The sequence below is a fragment of the Delphinus delphis genome, chromosome 18, assembly GCF_949987515.2.
Source record: "Delphinus delphis chromosome 18, mDelDel1.2, whole genome shotgun sequence".
Classification (NCBI taxonomy): Eukaryota; Metazoa; Chordata; class Mammalia; order Artiodactyla; family Delphinidae; genus Delphinus; species Delphinus delphis.
Genome location: NC_082700.1, coordinates 32,693,434 through 32,707,131, shown reverse-complemented (window position 1 = coordinate 32,707,131; position 13,698 = coordinate 32,693,434). Strand labels below are relative to the sequence as shown.

Below are 13,698 nucleotides of genomic sequence, written 5' to 3'. Positions count from 1 at the left end.
TAACGACGTATGATTCTCTAGGGGATCTTGCTGAAACGCAGACTCTGATGCAGTAGATTTGAGGATGGGCCTGAGATGCTGCATTTCTAACAGGCTCCTGGGATGATGCTGATTCTGCTAGTCCATAAACCACAGTATGAGCAGCAAGGGTTTAGAGCGCACTAGTCTCCAGAGTGGACATGGAAATGTTCCACTGGAGTGAGGGAAGGAAATGTCAAGACATATCTATAGTCTTAATCAAAAAAGTAGGAAATTAGGAGAAGGCTGTGGTGGTGCAGCTCCGGAGGGCACAGTTGCGATGCTGGCTTTGGCCCCAGCAGCACCATGGTGACGCTCGCTGAGCTTCTCGTGCTCCTGGCCGCCCTCCTGGCCACGGTCTCGGGCTACTTTGTCAGCATCGATGCGCACGCAGAGGAATGCTTCTTCAAACGGGTCACCTCGGGCACCAAGATGGGTCTCATCTTCGAGGTAGCTGAGGGCGGCTTCCTGGACATCAATGTGGAGGCTACAGGGCCTGAAAATAAAGGAATTTATAAGGGAGACAGGGAGTCCAGTGGGAAATACACATTTGCTGCTCACATGGATGGAACATATAAGTTTTGTTTTAGCAATAGGGTGTCCACCGTGACTCCAAAGATAGTGATGTACACCATTGATAATGGGGAGGCCCCCTAAGGACAAGACATGGAAACAGAAGCTCACCAGAAGAAGCTAGAAGAAATGATTAATGAGCTCGCAGTGGCAATAACAGCTGTAAAGCATGAACAGGGGAGTTTGGGAGAGAATACACAGAGCAATCAATGACAACACAAACAGCAGAGTGGTCCTTTGGTCCTTCTTTGAAGCTCTTGTTCTAGTTGCCATGACATTGGGACAGATCTACTACCTGAAGAGATTTTTTTGCAGTCCAGAGGGTTGTTTAAAAACCCTTTTCCTGATGAGCCCAAACTCATAATTCACTGTTTACCAAACATCTTGGTCATAATAATGTCATTAGTTTCTACGTTTTTATTTTCTGAACTGTACATTCACAGCTTCTGTTTCTTTGTGATTAAGAGATATTGGGGGAAAACACTTTTTTATGAAAGTTATAGTGAAGTTTGACATGTGATTGGCATGATTTCATATTTGAATTCTGCCTTCATTATACAGGTCCTTCCAGAACTCAAGCACTGTAAGTGGAATATAGGTGTATAGTCCTTATTATATCTTCTTTCCTTTTGTTTTCATCATAAAATGCAGTTTGTTCAGGATAGTACTTTACTAAAATGACTGCATTCTTGGGATCCCTTATCCTGCAGTTCAAGTCATTAAAGATTCATTTTGTTGAGTCCTTATGAGAAACAACAATCTGAATCTTGACATTTTCTATCCAGCCTAATGGCAGAGCTCTGTGACTAGAATATGCTACCAGGTTGGTACTTTTATACCTTGTCTATCTTGTTTTTGCTTTAAAGATAAGACTTAAGTCAACAACCTTTTTCCCCTTATAGTTTTACTTTGAACCCTAGAACTCAATCACCTCCACTTAAAATTGTTGACACAAGCAGCTAATGACCCTTGTTTTGGTTTCTGCCTAACCTTGTAAGAAGTGTCTGTTAAAGCCAATTCTCTGGGTGTTGCAGTGAACGATAGTTCTTTTCCTTTCTATGCTGGCACATCCACTTTCTCTACTCTTGGCACATAGGAGGTATGCGTTCAAGTAATTGGAAAACTCTGGATTTCTGATGCCAAAGGGTTAAAAGCCTCTTGGATTTCTTTGCAGTGATATACAGCCACTGTTTTATTTTTGATCAGTGGCATTTGGCCACTGTTTAAGTTAGAGTACTGAACATTACTGTCAGTATTAGGGTTTCTGTTTTTGTTTTTCCTGGGTCTTTCTTTTATGGCACATGTGAATTTTGTATAAAATAAAATGACTTTCTCTTGGTCTCTGATGATGGGTTTGTACATTTTTTTTTTTTGGATCTTTGCAAGGGGAAAACTACAAGTAACGAGTTTTATATAACTAATTTAAATTTATTAAAAGTTTTTATGTTCAGGATAAGCAATTTTTCAACCTTGGGTGAAAATACTTGCAACAGTTTAAGGTGACTGTGTTTTACCTTAGGACAACTGTTGCATGCCAATTTGTGTGCGTGTGTGTGTGAAAACACTGCAAAACTGAGTTAAAAGATATAAATTTAAAATTGGTTGTGTATCTAATCTGCCCAAGGTTCAGTAAATAAACAATTATTTTTAAAAACAAAAAACAATAAGAACAAAAGTAGGAAATTAAATGTTGTACAGTAATATACAGATCAAATCTGGTACCTTCACTCACTCTGTCTGCTGGACAATGGCTTGTGTAATATGTAAGAAATCCTGTGGGGTGGTGGACATTCTGTAACTTGGAGGAGTTGACAATGGCACCTTTTCTCCTATGTCAAATTTCAACTTATAGTCACATACTGCAATTGTATTACTCAGTGGATTTCTGGATTATGTTACCTAATGTTAACTGAGCTTCATAAAATGGACAAGTGGCTTAAAAGGATTCCTACACACAAACAACTGATCAAGAATTACAGTAGGAATATAAATACAGGTGAACAATCAAGTGGCAGTGATAATGTTTCTACTATTCCTGGAATGAGGTCTTGGTAGCTACACAGTAACATCAAAATAATGATTCCAAGATCTGACTCCAAGTTTGTTAAAAATAAATCTAAATTATGAATAAGACTATTTGCACTATGTGTTTACGTGTACAAGTATTAACAATTAACCCCACTATGACTGTATATTATTCCTTGGGATATTAGTGAAGCCATCATGATTAGCAGGACTTTTCAAAACAAAGCATTTCCATGGAGCAAACCTGTACTATTTTTCAGCTACACTTAAAGACATGCAACTCTCAATCTGGTACAAAATTTTATTAAATTTGATGTTACATTTTTAGAAACCACTTTTGCATTTTCTTACATAATAGCGGAGACAAAAAGTCATGCACTGGGGAGCGACTTAGTCTTTCTGGTGTATTTCACCACCAAAAATGTACATGAAAAACAGTATGGTAACCAACACATAGAATACCAACAGTGTCTCAAGGACTCCCCATCCTCTAGGTGCCAGGGTCATCTCCGTTCAGCTAAAAGTTGAGAATAGTACACAGGATATTTTTTTTTTTTTTTTTTTTTTTTTTTTTTTTGCGGTACGCGGGCCTCTCACTGTTGTGGCCTCTCCCGCTGCGGAGCACAGGCTCCGGACGCGCAGGCCCAGCGGCCATGGCTCACGGGCCCAGCCGCTCCGCGCCATGCAGGATCCTCCCAGACCGGGGCACGCACCCGCGTCGCCTGCATCGGCAGGCGGACTCCCAACCACTGCGCCGCCAGGGAAGCCCCACAGGATATTTTTGATGGGCCTAAAAATTGGCTTACATCACTTTTGCTCAGTTTCCATTCACCTGAACTCAAAACTTGACTGCAACCAACTGCAAGAGAGACTGGGAAGTATTGTCTACCAAAATTTTTAAAAGAGCTGTGTTTGAAGCCAGTATCTCTGGTGAGTAAGTAAAGCTGAGAAGAAGTGAGCCAAAGAACTATTGTATATCATTATACTTGATGGTTAAACTGTGTGCATATTGGCTTTTTGAAAATTATTTCAAAAAATAAATAAAAACAATAATAAAAGTATAAAATAAATGGGCATCCAGTCAGACATTTAGGACTAGCAGCCAATCTGATTTGTGTACGTGATTTTCTTTTTCAGAGTTTTGTTTTGTTTTTGAGGATATAGCAGTGTCTAGCCCTATTTGAAAAATGTACATAAAGAAACAAACAGGGAAAAAATGCTTAAGGTCAGCTAGCATCTTATTCAAAATACATATAAATGACTTTTTACCAGATTCCTACAAAACTAATGACACATTAATAGATATTAGGGTGTATTATGAAGACTAAACATCAAAATGTATGAATCTAGGCGGGTTTACTTTCTTTTAAAATTAGTCTATAAACTAGTATATAAAATATACATTTCTGAATGCTTAATTGGTATCTAATAATATTCTCTAGAATTTAGGGAATTAATCTAATTAATTTTGCTAGGCTGACAACAAAATCACAGAAGACAACTCAAGAAATGCAGACCATATAACAGATGACTGTTCTTATTATCTCTGGATATAATAGTCCCAGGGAAGATAAAACATTCATTATACTGTTGTAAAATGAATGAAAGCTGCAAATTAAAATTCCAAATCCTGATAACATAACTGTACAAGAGGGAAAAAAGTGAAATTTACAAGGAACAATTATAAATACTTAGGTTTTCTAAAATTATTTTATAATGTATTTGATTGCTGAGCTATTAAGATTTTTCTCTCATAAAATTACAATAAATTCTAGGCAGTCTGAAAACTCTATCAGCAGGAAGCATGTGTCTTTTTTTTAATGCAATGTGGCTTTAAAATGAGCAATTCCCAATTATTAACCTTAAAGCATCCCAACAGACAGAAATAGAGATAAATGCTTTGTTTTTCTAGAGCCTCACACCATGCATTTTCATCCTCTCCTCCTTCCTTCATAGGAAGCAATTAAATCTTTTCATAGAAGATTTACAAGTCTTTAGAAAAGCAAAATCATTAGAACAAAACAATGTGGCCATTTGAAAAGCATATCAGGGTAGGTAATAACAACTGAACTTTCAGTTATTAAAGCAATAAATTTTTTAATCAATTTGGGAAGTATGAGTATCTGAAATCTTTACTTGGCATTAAATGACTTTTCTCTCCTAAGACAATCATTCTGAGACTGACCTCTTAAGGTTTCTCCAAGACCTAACTCAATTATTATTTTTTTTCCTCAGACTTTCTAAAGAAATAATGTACTTTTGAAAATCAGTATGGAACAGAGTAGTAGTTACCAGAGGGAGAAGGGTGTGGAGGGAGGGCAAAATGAGTAAAGGAGGTCAACTGTATGGTGATGGATGAAAGCTAAACTTTTGGTGGTGAACATGCGGTAGTGTATACAGAAGTCAAAGTATAGTGTGGTACACATGAAACATATAATGTTATAAACCAGTGTTACCTCAACATACTCATTATGGTATTTGTTTTATTTTGTATAATTCTTTTTTTTCTTTTTTTTTTTTTTGGCAGTGCCTTGTGGCATGTGGGGATCTTAGTTCCCCAACCAGGGGTTGAACTCATGTCCCTTGCAGTGGAAGTGTGGAGTCTCAACTACTGGACCTCCAGGGAAGTCCCTATTTTGTATAATTTTTATAGAAGTTAGCTATCATATAAGTCTTAGGATATTTATAAAAACACTTCTCCTTTTTAACCTGATGCAACATTTAGAGTTGCTAGAAGCAAGAGCACCATCATTTATTGCTCTAAGCAGAGTTAAGGTTAATACATGATGATGTTTGGCAGGTCATAGTTGATGACATTATGGTGAGATGGTCCCAGAAACAAAGGAATGAAGCAAGGTACTTCAAAGGCCCAGTTTTAAAGTAAGCATACTTGAGGTTGCAGACAGGAGCTCAGAAACCAAGATTGGAATTTGTTTCAAGTCTCCCGGGAAACTCAGCTAAAGAGAGTGCAAACACACACACACACACACACACACACACAAATCTTTCAGTTGTTGAACAGCTGAGTGCTGATGAATGTACACCTGAAGGGCTCACACCAGCAGATTTACTGGATATTGTCCTGTTTGGGGGAGTCAGCACAATACTATGTACTTACGACCCTCCAGAGTCTAAGGATGGGCCATAGCCCAAAGATATGGACAGCAAAAGACACAGTTCAGAAACACACGACTATGAGTCAAGACCAATTCAAAAATGCCCCAAAATATTTTCAAAGGGATAGAACCATTTATTTCATGGTTACTTTTAAGAAACAAATAAAAATCCTGAAAATACTGCCTCTATCTTTGGCCTGACCTGTATTGGTCTAATTTGTTTTGTTTTGTTTTTTAATTTATTCATTTATTTATTTTTGGCTGCGTTGGGTCTTCGTTGCTGCATGTGGGCTCTCTCTAGTTGCAGCGAGTGGGAACTACTCTTTGTTGTGGTGCATGGACTTCTCATTTTGGTGGCTTCTCTTGTTGTGGAGCACAGGCTCTAGGCACACAGGCTTCAGTAGTTGCAGCATGCAGGCTCAGTAGTTGTGGCACACGGGCTTAGCTGCTCCGCGGCATGTGGGATCACCCCATACCAGAGCTCGAACCCGTGTCCCCTGCATTGGCAGGCAGATTCATACCCCCTGCGCCACCAGAGAAGTCCCGTCTGATTTGTTTTTATCCCCCCAAGCTCATATTTTGAAATTCTAACCTCCAAAGGTGATAGTACTAGGAGGTAGTCCCTTTGGGAGGTGCTTAAGTCATTAGCTGGAGCCCTCATAAATGGGATTAAAGCTCTTATAAAAGGAACACCACAGAGTCCTTAGCCCCCTTCCACCACATCAGGACACAACGAGAAGGCACTGGCCATGACCAGGAAGAGGGCCTTCACCAGGACGTGACCAAGCAGGTGCCTCTAGAACTGTGAGATATAAATTTCTGTTGTTTATTAGCCACCCAGTCTGTGGTTCTTTGTTATAGCAGTCCAAACAAAGACAAACCCCTTATACCTCTTACTAGGATTATTGATGCAGCTCCTTATCTCCTTCAGTCTCTTCCGTGACTTCTCAAATTTGAGTGTGAGCTCTTGCCAAGCTAGTCTTCCTAAAAATATATTTTCCCTGTTTCCTTATCTTTTCACAACATCTGTACCTCAGTGAGGTTGACCCATGTGGAAAACTGTTTACAAAAATGGCCACTCCAGGGGGCTTCCCTGGTGGTGCAGTGGTTGAGAGTCCGCCTGTCGATGCAGGGGACACGGGTTCGTGCCCTGGTCTGGGAAGATCCCACACGCTGCGGAGCGGCTAGGCCCATAAGCCATGGCTGCTGAGCCTGCGCGTCCGGAGCCTGTGCTCCACACGGGAGAGGTCACAACAGTGAGAGGCCCACGTACCGCAAAAAAAAAAAAAAAAATGGCCACTCCTTGTGGTCCACACCCTTTGCCCAGTGATTTTGCAGCTCTTCCTATTAAGAGGAGTGTAATTCCCCACCACTTTAGTCTGGCTTTGTGATTTGCATTGACCAACAGAACGTGGCAAAAATGATAGTGTGCCAGTTGTGAGTCTGGGCCTTGGCATACTTCTGCTCTTTTCTTCTCCCCTGTACCCCTACCAGGTGGGGAGGAGCATGGACTAGCCAGCTGGAGTATGAGAGACCACCATGTGGAGACCAGCCATAGCCCTTCAGACAACAGCCAGCAAGCCTAACATGTAAGTGAGTTTTTCCAGACTAGCCAGGCCCTAGCTGACCTCTTAGCTGACTACAAGCCTAAGTGAGATCCACTAGGCCTGACCCAGATCAGTAGAACAATAGGCAACAGCAAATGGCCTAAAGTTGGGAGGTGATTTGTTACATAAGCAACAATGGATGAATGTAGCCCCCACACATCCATGCTTATTTCCACCTCTTTGATTCTATCCTTACATTGTTCTTCCTAGAATGCCTCCTTCCCTCTCCTCCACCTTCAATCCGTCCAAACACTTCTAAGACCCAAGTCAAGTGCTATCTCACTAAGCCTTCTCTGACTACTTCAATCTATACACATATCTCCCTTTTGTTTAGTAAAAAAAAAAATTTTTTTCTCCGTAATATTTCATGTATCCCATATTCGATTATACAGACCCTGAGTTACCCCAGTCCCTAACACAGAGCTAGCTCATATTGAATGTTTAATAAAAATTCACTAGCTGAAAGCAAACAGATCTGATAGTCTTTCCACCCATCCAACCTGTGGCCTGGTTTAGGCATCAATACAATTCCCTCAACTGACCGTGTCTTGGAACTGATTAACAGGTGCAAAACTTTCCCTGTTGAAGCGCTTTATAAAGAGAATTGATGGCTACAGTTCACTTAAACCATCAATTTCCTTTAAATAAAAGAACTGCGTTAATAGATTTTTCATATATATGTATATAAAAGCTTAAGGGAATTCCTCCTTTATTAGGGCTATCAGTTTCTGTTTCTGCTTATTAAGGATGTACTTCATATTCACTTTACTTGACACTACAGGAAATTGTGCATGTCTCAGGCTACATAATTCTGAGCTTACTTCTGAAATGCTTTGTCTATTATTTCAAACTGTCACAAGGCCAGTTGACTCTTAACATATATCAGGTAAAATAAGAAATATGTATATACATACTAATTTAAATTCCATAATAAATTCCTATATTCAGTATTATCCATGACCAACTCATGTTGTAATATCACTTATTTTTCAGAATATATGATACTTACACAAGATACTGCAAAAGTTACAACGTTGGAGTTTTAGTGCAATAAACAATTATAGCATATTTACCACTTTGGATTCATTCATTACCTCAATACAATTCCAACAGTGAGACTGAGTAATTTAACTATTTAAAAACTAATTTCTTTCAGTATAGTTTTTCTTTTACTGGCTTTTTCTTAGAAATCAAGAAATGCATGCTTATTTCTTTTTTTGTTTAATAAATTTATTTATTTTATTTATTTATTTGGGTCTTCATTGCTGCGTATGGGCTTTCTCTAGTTGTGGTGAGCAGGGGCTACTCTTCGTTGCAGTGCACAGGCTTCTCGTTGCAGTGGCTTCTCTTGTTGCAGAGCACAGGCTCTAGATGCATGGGTTTCAGTAGTTGTAGCACACCAGCTCAGTAGTTGTGGCACACAGGCTTAGTTTCTCCGCTGCATGTGGGATCTTCCCAGACCAGGGCTCAAGCCTGTGTTGTCTGCATTGACAGGAGGATTCTTAACCACTGCACCACGAGGGGAGCCCAAGAAGTGCATGCTCATTTCTAAAAAACTTGTCTCAGCTCAAAACTCTTATGATAAGATTAGTGTTAAATAATGATATCACTGAATATTATATAAAGGCCCCTCAAGAAGTCAATCTAAGCCAATTTACAGTTTACAACTTAGCTCATGCAGAAATAGTCATCTGTTAGAAGTCGTGCTAGTTGGAAGGAGTAAGAGTAGCTCTTTCTAACTTGTGGCAACAATTTACTGAGTATTTACTGTGCGTCAGGTATATGGAAAGAACTTTAGTTTTATAATCTGATACAATTCTCACAATAATCCCACAAATAATATTAGTCTCATTTTTGCCAATAAGGAAACTGAGGTTCTGAGAAGTTAAGTCACTTACCCATAATCACACGGATAATGAACCATGTTTTTAGTATTACATTCCTCCCAAGTTGCTCTTGTTTTCCAGAAGTCCAGAACTATCTTTAAGTTTCCTCTTGAGATCATTGTGATGGCAAGTTTTCTTCCTGTTTTCACACCGTATCCCCTTTATCCAGGTAACTGCTGCCTTCTGTGCACAACCAGCCCACAAGAGTGGGTCTGCTGCACATGTAGTTTCTTTACACATATAATTTTAATTCTTATGTCTTGATATGAGTCTGCTAAACTCAGTGCTAAGTTATTAGAAACTTGAGTGTTAAATTTTGAAAAACACTTATGGTTTAAAAGAAGATATTCAAAGAGGAATTGCTTATCCAAAGGAAGCAGTTGCTAGTAGTAGAATTTTAGGCAGCTGTGAAGATGTAGGAATAGATCAGTGGTTCTCAGTCTTGGCAGCACATTAGATCGCCTGTAGAGATTTTTTAAAAAATCTTTATCCAGTAATCCCCAGAGGTCTGATTCAATTGTTTTGTATGGTAGATTACTAGGTAGCAGTCTATTTTATAAAAGCTTCAAAGGTAATGATAATGGTGAACCAGGGCAGAAAACCAATAGTTTGTATAAAGAGATCACAAAATACCTACATATCTAAAAAGTTGGATTTGGTCTTGGTTTTCCTAAAATGGTGTGTCAGTCTGTGGCACTGAGCTTGCTCTCCCAATGAAACACAGATATTTTACCAACATTTGGGTAGGTGCACTTCAGGATTTAAAAAAAAACTTTTTCTATAGTGCTAGAAAAAAACATGGGGAGAAATGTTTGTAATGCTGAAGTGTGAAATACCTGAGTTAGACATGAATCCCAGAAGCCAAGACAAAAAATTGATAAAGCTACAATACGAGCAATTATTTTTGCATAGGCAAAATAACCATAGATAAAGTCAAAAGAAAAACCTCAAACTAAGAAAAAGCATTTGCCACATGTTGACAAATGGATAATTTCTCAAAATATAAAAAGCTTGAAAGAGCTGAGAGTGCTGTGAGCAACAACACCCCAACAGCAATGAGCACACTTGGAAACCAAATCTTGGTTTCTAAATACCATCTTCCATTAAAAGGATCTAGGCTTCTTAGAGAAATGGCTGATTCCAGCACGAGAGCAGCAAAAGGATGAGGTAATCCTGGAACATTTTTGTGCCAGAAAGTAAGGAAATGTTAAAAGAACTTTGATGAGATGTCAAAAGGACAGAGGAACCAGCTTCAAGAAGATCCCACTGGCTAAATCTGGGACAATTTGAGTATCAAAATAAATACAGTAACTTATTATAATCCATTTAATAAAATAGGGGCCCACAAGTCCATGCTGAAATGAATGAATGAATGAATAAATAAAGAAATAGAAACTTAGATGAGGAACAGGATATTTTTGTAATCTTAAATTATCTCCCCACAAAATACTTATTAATTAAAAAGGGAACCTGTAACTTTACAGACACCACTGTAATCAAATGATCTAAGTTAACATCTTCAGTAATGAGATAAATCAAAATCACATTCCATCTGATAGAATGCAAAGAGAACAGAGCTCTGTTCTGTGGTATTCCTGCCAAAGATGTGTAACATCAATCTTACCATGGGGAAACAAAATGAAGGGGATTCTGTTAAAAAAAATTAAAAAACAACAACAAAAGCCCCACAAAAATCTACTGGATTGTAATCTTCATAAGTGTCAGGATCATGAAAGTCAAGAAAAGACTGAGAAACTGTTCTAAACTAAAGGAAACCATGGATACATAACAACTAAATGCCACACTTCATTTCCTACCAGATCCTTTTTCTATAAAGGACATCATTGGGACAGTTGGAAAAACTTGAACGGGATCTGAGGACTAGATGGTAGTAAAATATCAATTTTGATCTCCTGACGTAGGTACTTGTTGTTATATAGGAATATAACCCCTAAAGTATTGGGGGGATTTTAGGACATCAGGTCAGCAGCTTAAGCCCAGTGGTTCAGAAAAAAATCTTTGTACTGTATTTGCAATTTTTCTGTAAGTTTGAAATTGTTTCCAAAAAAATCCAATGCTGGATTCCAATGCTGGAATTTATTAGGAAAGCTCAATGAGATAGAGATGTGAATCTACATATTTTCCCCCAAGAAAAGCTGGAATAATAACAACTCTCTAGATACTAGTTATGGCTAAACTATAGAGAATTTTCTGGTATCAAAAATCCTACCTTGAGGTTCCACCAGTGATCTTACCTTGCCTTCTAACATTTAGGACTGCTGGGAGTAGAGGGATTTCTTGTAAAGGAAATGACTTTTATGTCCTTCTCAAAATTCAGTGGAAGAAGGAAGGAATCTATAAAGAGAAATATATATAAATAAATAAAGCCCCAAAGTTCCATAGTCTGAACATTTATGTAACTGCGGTTTTTAAAAAATGTTTTTTTAAGTACAGACACTTATGAAGTTTCAACAAATATTTCACGAGTACAATTTTTTTTTCAGAAGTACACTAAGTTTTTTTAGAATGCTACCTCTTATCAGAGATAAGAAAAACATACTGTTCATTGAATTAGACCTTAAAGAGACCTCTGGAGCTCATCTGACCCAAATACCTCCTGCTGGATTATAACCCCCATCACTTTGCTCTGTCCTGGTAAGAGAACAGATAGAAGTCATCCTCTGATCCTGTGAGCTCTGGGGTCTGCAGGCAGAGAGCTTGCCCCCTGTGCAGACCTGTGCAGGCTTCAACCATGCCTGATTCCCCGCGGATCTCCTCCAGCCAACGTCGATATTGATGTTTCGTGGTTCACAAGCTCCACGGGCAGCAACCTCTTCAGAACAGCAATGCTTACCTCCCAGCTGGTGTTGTTAATCTTCTTGAACTGTGTGGCTTGTGGACTAAGCTAAATGCAAAAGGGCAGAAACTGCCTTTCATTAGACTCTGAGGATATCTATGGGACACAAAATGGTCATATTTCACCCCTTCCCAGAGTGTAATCATCTTTCAAACAAGATTGCTTCTTAAAGTTACCTGTCCAGCTTCTCTTCCCAGACTTCTCATACCCTGCAAAGAGGACATGCATTCAATCTCATGTTCCTCCATCCTTACCTATCCTTCTGTAAGATGTATTAACCAGTCACCCATCAAGTGGACTGACTGAATTATCCCTACATTTTTTGCTGTCACCTGATAGGAAATGAGGGCCCAATGTGGAGAGCACCACAGGAGAGGGAAGCCAAAGACAGAGATAATGCTAAAAATAGAGAAATAACTGGGGAAATCTGTCCCGGGGAAATCTGTCCCTGGGAAATCTGAATTCAAATGTTTTATACCTGAAATAAACCACAGGAAATCAATGAAGCTTCATAAAACCACAGAGTGGGAAAAGACTTTATAGTCACTTGTTCTGGCTGAATCCTGTTCACCATGGATATTTACAGTTCTTGAGCTATAATCTATACTCTTCATTAGCAAAAGCTTTTTTCTTTCCTCCTTAGATCCAGAAGAAGCAAGTTTGTGTAGTGTGGCCTGTCCCTATAATTTATTAAGTCCTTAACTTATGCCTGGATAAGGATGTATAGATTCTATATCTCCTAAGCCTCTCAACCTCCTTATGAATTAGGAGCTACTATTTTCCCCTCTTTCTCAGATGAGAAAATTGATTCTTAGAAAGGTGAAGTGATTTATCTAGGGCTACACAGCCTGAGTGGCAAGGCCAGGATTTGAAACCAAAACTGTCTGATTCTGACAAGTTATTTTAGTAATCTCATTTTGAAAAGTAATTGTACTATATGATAGGTATAGAAGAATATATGTGACATATTTATAATATTCTGGTTATTTATTGCAAACCATGTGGCTTAAAACAGCAATTTATTACTATGGCTCACAATTCTGAGCATTGATTCAGCTCAGCAGGGCAGTTCCCACTTGGGGTTCTGCATGTAGTTGCAGTCAGGTGGTACCTGGGGCTGGTGTCATCTGAAAGCTTACCTGTGCTGGGCACCCATGATGATTTCTCCACTCATATATCTGGTGCCTCAGCTGGGACAGCTGGTCAGACATCACCCTGTCTCTATGCAGCCTCTCCCTGGCTAACTTGGGCTTCCTCACAATATGGTTGTCTTGGGGTAGTTGGACTTCCTACATGGTGGCTTGCTTTCCCGATGTGTGTGCTCTAAGAGGCCAAGAAGGCAGATACAAAGTTTCTTATGACCTCGGCTTATAAGTCACATAGTGTCACTTCTGCTGCATCCTCTTGATTACATCCCCAGGTTCAGTGTGGGAGGGGATTATACAGGAGCATGACTACTGGGAAGCATGGTGCATTGGAGGTTCATCTTTGTAGACTAGTTGCCAAATATAAGTCATAATGCATAATCAAAACACCAACAGCCATCAAGCCACCCTTCAAATAAAGAAGCAAAACATTACTAACACCATTGAAGCTATTGTTTGTTTCCACCTGAT

At 39.0% G+C, this 13,698-nt stretch overlaps 1 pseudogene; it reads left to right on the top strand.

The window, feature by feature from the left end:
• The first annotated feature begins 324 nt into the window (after nt 1-324).
• Nucleotides 325-955, top strand: LOC132413602 (transmembrane emp24 domain-containing protein 2 pseudogene; annotated as a pseudogene).
• Nucleotides 956-13,698: the final 12,743 nt, after the last annotated feature.